Here is a 7,931-nt window from a genome sequence, read left to right as displayed (position 1 = left end):
AAATATAGCAGATACATATGAGTAACTAAAGAAGCAAAGGAACAAAACACCTTGGACAGAGAAAAATAGAATTAAAAAATCTTTGATATCTTCACAATTTAGAGTACTCATTTTTATGCCTTTCAGAATGACTAAGGTACCTTACGTAAAATGCATCATAATAAACTGAATACTGAACAGATAGCTGAAGGACACATGTACTAATTGAGTACAACCCAGACAAAGCCTTCAGGAAATGTTTTTTTCAACCAAGACAGGGTCTGAAAAGGGTAAAGCAGGGTAACTCTGAGATCCTTCTAAGGTCAGCAGGAAAAGCCAGAAAGATAAATACATGAACAGCACTCCTCTTGCAATAACAGCAAAGCTCAGTCTCCCCGAACCTGACACCTTTCAGCTTAAGAGAAAAATGAAAGATGCAGAGAACCAGATTCACAGTGAAATATGTAGCCCATTTGACACTTAATGCTTACAAAGCAGATGTATTGAAACTCTCTCACAGGCTTTTTTCTTTAACAGATCTATCTTTTGACTGGCAGTAAATTCACTCAATGCACATGAACTTTTGATTAGCATGAGTGCATCAGATACTTATTTTTTTCTTTCCATTCAATATAGCTGGAAAAATAAAAGAATATCTAGATTGTGTTCCTGAGCAAAACACCTTTTCTAGTATACAGAGGTTAATTGTAATTGAAATCCATGACTGATGTAGTGTAAATAATGTCTAATATAAGATGGGTATGCATTTACTCATGGTGCACAACACTGTGAAAGCTACTAAGAACCATTTTTTTTTTTATTTTTATTTTTTTAGCATCATTAATGTACACGAAATGTGTTCAGTCAAAGTTAAATATTGGCTCAAGGATGATTTTTGAATAGTGTTAATTGATTTTTTTTTAATGGAAAATCTGTTTTCTAGTGAAAAGGAAAAAAAAGAAAAAAGAAAAAAACCATACATCTGCAAGAGAGAAAGAGAAAGGGAGAGAAATGAAAGTGCATTCAGGGAAAAAAATAATAAATAATAATAAAAAAAAATAAAATAAAAAGCTGCTTCTGCTTCATTTAATTTAAAACAACTTCTAAAAACAAAATATTTAATCCAAAAATTCATCAGCACTATCTGGAGGGAAGCCTTAGATTCTTAGAGTCTGTGCCCTCCAGAGGAAGTGCCCCACTCAGCAGGCACTGCTGTCCCTGCAGTCCCTTGCAGCAGATCACCCAGCCTACCCGGACAACAGAGGCAAAGAAAATGAAAGAATCAGCCTACAGCTCTCACTGCAGTGCTACTGCTGCAATATTTCAGGTTTGGCCAGACATGTTTTATGTTCTCCTGAAATATTTCACCCTTAAATTTTTGCTCATCTTATTGTTGTCTTTCTGTCCTCATTAAACCAATGAGGAAGCTTCATTTATCAAAGGATTTGTAACCATCTTTGGTACCATAGCATTCCCTGTAGCCTTGCATCTCAGAGATTTTTGATGGCAAGAAGACTTTTCAAAGAGAAAAATGAAAGATGCAGAGAACCAGATTTATTTTATTTTAAATGGAAAACTGACTAGCAAAGACAAAGAACCTAGGTCATACAAAACTAAAGTGAATCTAATTTGACCTAGTAAATAATCTCCACGGCAGGTATTCTAGTCTTGGCTCTGCCTCTGGCCTGCTGAGGGACCTTCTGTGTCTCTCAGTATATCCAGCTGCCAAATGGAGTAATGATGCCCAACTCTTTGTAAAAGATGTGAGTTATTATTGTTATTACCTGGATATGTACCTTTAATTTCCTATTCCTTGTATCCATACTATTCTAACTCCAGAACAAATACTACATTTTTGTGTATGAAAGCCCTGTTACACTCGTATCTATTCTGAAGGTACTCTGATACTTCTTCACCGGCACACTTTCTTCTTTTGTTTTAAGCAAGAAATCAGGGTTAACCTCATGGCATAAAATATATCAGGAAAGAGTTTTCATTGATGTTGTCTTATCTAACAGACCCTCACAAGAAAAAATAAGTTACGTGAAACTACAGCAAGTCATTACACAGCATATATTTAAGCAGCACTATTATCATAAATAAATAAATAGAGGGAAATCATAGAACTAGAACTGAGGGTGCAATTCCCTTCTCCCTTCTATTTGTTCAGCAATAATGAAGAGAATATAATGCTTCCTCAAATGTTTCTACTAACCATCTACTCCAGCTCTCAAGAGGAAGGAGAAAATCTGGGCAGTTTACTCATAGTTAAATCAGTTACCTGAGAAGTTTCATTTGATCTTTTGTTTCATTCTTCACAACTCTTACTTGTCTAAGTAGATGCAGAGGGATGCGTATTTGTGTTTATGGCTGGAGATAATACATAATTCAAAGTGATAATGTAACTTCCCTTTCTTGTTATATTCTGCAATTTCATTGCATCAAAAGTTAGATAGTAAAATCTTTCATACTTTTATGTCTACAAAATATTTACCGTATACTGTTTATCAGATACTGTTTAAGTAAAATAACAACAAAAGCCCAAACTGAAATTCCCTAGTGACTTTTTCATAGATATTCCATCAGAGAAAAGTTCACAGCAATCCCATTCAGAACCACTTTTGGAAAAAGGATTCAACTCAAAGACAGTATGAAGAATGAATATCAGGTAGTACTGTCATTGCTGTGACTTCTTGTTAGAATAAAACATAAGAACCTCAATAGTACAGTTCATATCAAGATGAATTGGTTAAGCAATTTGCTTGGAGACAGAGGTCGGGATTTCCACTACTTTAAACAAAGCAACTGAAACTGCTCTGTGCTCTATATGCTGGAATTTGTCACTCACATTAAATACATAAGTTGAAGGCAAAATAATTGTGTCCTGTTCAACCTTTATGTTTAAATAACTGTAAAAAAAATCATAATGGTATATAAAGCAAATGCAAGGTGTTGCCTCTGAGATTACTTGTCTAATCAGGTTATTTTTTTAATTTTGTTTTTCTTGCTCATCTGTACCACTATCTGACATGTCTTAGTTTTATTAATTATGATCTACTAAGGCATAGTTTATTTTAAGATGAGCTATCAGTTCACGCTGTGTTACCTCAGCTATATTTTTTTTTACATGAATTTAATAATTTGCGACAATCTGTGGGACCATAAGTGCCACGTCACTCTGACAGGTCATTTCAGTTGGAATGTTTTAGACTTATGCAGTTCAGATAGGGGTATGGCACATCTCATTTTGTTGACAGTTAAAGAGGAACTGGGGCCACAACAATGCTGCTTGTGTCTACAAATCCAACATTCCAAAATTTTCTAATGATCCAGTTTAAAGTCCCTATATAAATTAATATGAACTCTTACATAACTCAGTTTACTACAGAGATTATTGCTGGCTTACAAGTCTGCATACAGAATCAAAAATAAATACATAATAATAACATATATATATATATATATATATTTAAAAATCATAATCTAGGCCAGCCAATATCAAAGTTCAGTTGGATCCAGGAGTTAGTCCTCTCTGTTTCATGTAAATACAATAACAAAAGTCCTTATTGGTGATCTGTTCAGTCATCACAGAGATAGTGTTTGAGTTTCAATTCCATTTGCTCATGCTACAAGTCTATGGAAAAAAATGCTGTGGGAGCAGAGTATCAATTAATCCTTGTATGTTGCTGATTTTACATATTTATTAATCCCATTTCCTGCCTAGTTGAATTCCAGTTCCTGTCTAGCAACAACAAATTAACACTTGAGCTCAACACATTGTTAACTACAATATATTATTGAAACAATGAAGTCTTCTTGGTTTTGTTTTTTGTCTTTTTTTTTTTTTTTTTTTTTTTTTTTTTCCCCTTTGTAGTGGTTTAACCCAGCCGGCAGCTAAGCACCACACAGACATTACTCACCCTCCTCCCTCCCTTTATGGGATAGGGGAGAGAATTGGAAAAACAAATGAAAACTTATGGCTTGAGATAAAGACAGTTTATGAGGACAGAAAAGAAAGGAAAATAATAATAAAAATGATAGAATAGAATAGAATGATTATAGTACTACTATTAATAATGTGTACAGAACAAGTGATGCACAATGCAATTGCTGAACAACCTGATGAACAATGCCCAGCCTATCCTTATCCCCAACTCCGGCCAACCACCCCATATTAATTGCTCAGCAGGACACCACATGGCATGGGACATCCCTTTGGCTAGTTTGGATCAGCTGTCCTGGTTCTGTCTCCTCCCAGCTCCTGCTGCACCCACAGCCTGCCCACTGGCAGGGCAGTGTGAGAAGCTGAAAAGTCCTTGGCTTAGTGTAAGCATTGCTCTGCAATACGAGAAACTAAGTTGTGTTTTTGCAGTAGAGAACTAATTTTCTGTATTCAAAGGTAACTGTGTAGTCCTAACAAGGAGAAATGCTAAGTAGGTAAGTGGACAGTAGAAGGTCACGCTGTTCCAAAGTAAGGTAGAAGCTTGAGAAAAATACAATGAGCAGTGTGAGAACAGTAAAACAAGGATCACAAGTTCTTATAAGAAAGCAGAAAGAACAGGGGAAAAAGAGAAATTAAAGGGTTGGAAAAAAAAAAAAAAAAAAGTACATATATTGTATAGAGGAGCATTGAGTAGCTTGTGAACCTCAGTACTCAGCCAATGAGGAAACAGGGGAGGTGATCAGGTGTCAGGTAATACGGAATAAAAGGTTAGGATATGTTTACTGAAAGGCACTCCTAATTGGCAGGACACCCGCCATTGCAATCATGAATAAAATAGCTACACAGAAGAAGCTGTCTGAAGAAAATTATTGAGATTTTTCTCACAGCAACAATTAAACTATCAATGTGTTAGAACATTAATCTCATCCTATATCCAAAACACAGAAACCTACCAGCTACAAGGAGGAAAATTAACTCTATCCTAGCTGAAACCAGGACAGGAGGGAGAAAGAGTGGGAGGTGTCAGGGCAGACCAGTAGTAGCCCTTCAACACCAAGGGGTGCCAGAATCAGGCGAGACCAAAACCATCAATGCCATTACTTCAGTTGGTGATATCTCAACCAGGTCAAGTACCTCATCCTCTGCTTCTGACAGATCTGCTGAGAGGGTTTCCTGCATAGGCTTGGACTCCTCTGTGTCTATGTCGAGAAGTCCAGGCACCCCAGACATGCAGAGCATGTACACCAACAGGGCCCAACACAGAAAGACGCCCTGAGCAACAGTGTCAGGACACAGCTGGAGATATACTCTGTGACCTGTGACAATCTCCATGTCATTGCTACCCTACCGCAACCAGGACAGCTGATACACTCTCACACCACCTAGCATGCCTCCTGGGGCACCCACAGTGCACCAGTGGTGCACCCACAATATCCTGCAGAAACACCAGAGCAGCCAAGTGCCCGTGGCCTGTACTGGCCATCACCCGAAAAGCACAGCCACAAATCCAACAAAAGGTGTTTATTGCCTACTCCGTGGAGGCTACGTGTTGCCAGCGCCACCAGCCATGGGGGCAAGTCCAGGGACTCAGCAACACTTCAAGAACGCCCTGATTCAGTGTCCCCCATACCAGCCAACCCTTTAATTCTCACCCACAAACTCTCCACTTGTCCTTCACTTTCCCCCAGGTGGAGCTGGGTACACTCTAATTGCTCCCTCACAGAAAGGGAAACCCCACCCTCTCGCTTCCCCAGCCTGTCTTTCCTAAGAAGGACATAGCCCTCCATGACAGCATTCCAGTCACGCGAACTGTCCCACCACATCTCTGTGATCGCAACGAGATCATGGCCCTGCGACCGAACACAGATCTCGAGCTCATGAGTTTATTTCTCATGCTCCACGCATTGGTATACAGGTACTTTAGGGAAGCAGCAGGCGCAGTTACCCCTGGAGGGATGCAGGAAGAAGATTCCGGAATTGGGATTGTTACCTTCTCTGAGGAGCCCTCGGACAATCCTATGGGACAACTCAGAGGTTCTTCCCTACTATCTTCAACAGTGACAGCAGTGACAACTTCTCCCAGCCCTTCTCTGTCACTTATAGCTCCCCTCCCTTCCCCCGCCAAACCTAGTTTAAAGCCCTAGTAATCAGCCCAGAGAGCTTGCCTCCCAGCAGACTTGTGCCCCACTTGATGAGTTGGAGTTGGTCAGCAGCCCACCTACCTGGCTTCTGAAAGGACTGCCCAAGATCAAAATACCTAGATCCTTGGTCCAGACACCACACCGTCAGCCAGACATTCACCTGTCCTGTTCTCCTCCTTATTTCTGGGTCCCGGTCACCCAAAGAGAACGCTACCTGCACCCCCAATCCCTTCAACAACCTTCCCAGGGATGCAAAGTCCTTTTTAATATTCCTCATTTTTCTAGTTGCAGCTTCCTGGGCTCCAACCTGACTGACAACAAGAGGATAGTAGTCCTCCAGTTTAACGAGCTGTGGCAGAGCCTTTCTAATGTCTCTGACACGTGCCCCAGGAAGACAGCACACCTCTCTGGGTAGGTTATCTAGGTGACACATGGGAGCCTCAGCGCCCCTCAGCAAGGAGTCTCCGATCAGTAAGACTCTCCGCTTTTTTTTTTTTTTTTTTTTGTGGCACTGGTTTTTATGTAGTGCCCTGTCTCGCCCTGATCCCTATGCTCAGTACTTCCCCCAATCTTGACACACTTTTCAGGGTTGCTTCCCAGGTTCTGACTACTGTCTAGACCCTCAATGTCCTCCTTATCCTCCCTGAGAGCCTCAAATCTATTACCCAGGGACACCGTAGGGGTTGGTGGCACTGTGGGTGTCAGGGGCAGACATCTCTTTCTGCTTCAAGCTGAGACGAGGGTCCAGCCCCTTTTCTCTTGTGGGCAGTCAAGCCTTCTGTCCTGCATGTGATCAGGCAGGTCAGCTACTACCACTTGCAGGGACTTAGGAGGGGGCAGGTTGACACCTCCTATCTGTCACCCTCAGAGACTCCCAGGATCCCCTCAGGCTGCCGATTTCTCACTGCAGCCCAGCCACCTGCTTGAGTAGTTCCTTAAGCAGGGAACACCTGCACCCATGACAGCCCTCTCTTCCCTCAGGACCCAGGTGGGTCTCCAGATTCCGGAGCTCCTTGCAGTCACCTGTCTGGACTGCCACTTCCCCCTCAGGGGAGCCACCTGAGTGCCTGCGTGAGCCCAGAGAGGCAGCATCTCCTCCATTTGGGTTGCCACTTCGGACCAACCACTATGACGGGTGCCCACCATGGTAAGTTCTAGGTGCAACAAGGCAGAGCTCCCCGAGGAGAGGAAGAGAAAGGGAGGTGGAAAAAGGAGGAGAGGATCCTCCTCGCATTCCTCCCTGCCCCCTCTTAAACGTCCCGCACTTCCCGCCGCGCCGGTCCGGCTCCTGGCCCGCGGCACTGCTTTTATAGCCCCAGGGGTGGGTGGGCTGCTGTCACGCCTGGCTCCGCCCTCAGTACGTCAGCGCCCGGAGCGCCGCAAGCACAACTCCTGCCTGGTCGGGGGGAGGGGGCCGGGGCTGCGGCTCTGACCAAGGGGCTGTGTGCCGCGTTGTTCGGGCGTTTAGGGGCGTTCTGTTTGTCTCCCTGGCAGGAGCCCTCACTGCAGCCGATCCGCGTGAGGTCCTCGTTAAAATGGCTACACTCTCACACCACCTAGCCTGCTTACTGTGGCACCCACAGTGCACCAGTGGTGCACCCACAATATCCTGCAGAAACACCTGAGCAGCCAAGTGCCCGTGGCCTGTATTGGCCATTACCCAAAAAGCACAGCCACAAATCCAACAAAAGGTGTTTATTGTCTACTCTGTGGAGGCTACGTGTTGCCAGCGCCACCAGCCACAGGGGCAAGTCCAGGGGCCCAGCAATGCTTCAAGAACACCCTGATTCTTCCAGGGCATCTGTGGCCTGTGGAGAGGGGGAGCACATGTAAGGGGGGTACAGTCTGCCTCCTGCGCACAAAGTCTG

The sequence above is a fragment of the Oxyura jamaicensis genome, chromosome Z (genome assembly GCF_011077185.1).
Source record: "Oxyura jamaicensis isolate SHBP4307 breed ruddy duck chromosome Z, BPBGC_Ojam_1.0, whole genome shotgun sequence".
Lineage (NCBI taxonomy): Eukaryota > Metazoa > Chordata > Aves > Anseriformes > Anatidae > Oxyura > Oxyura jamaicensis.
The sequence above is the reverse complement of the archived record's forward strand: the minus strand, read 5'-3'. Positions refer to the sequence as shown.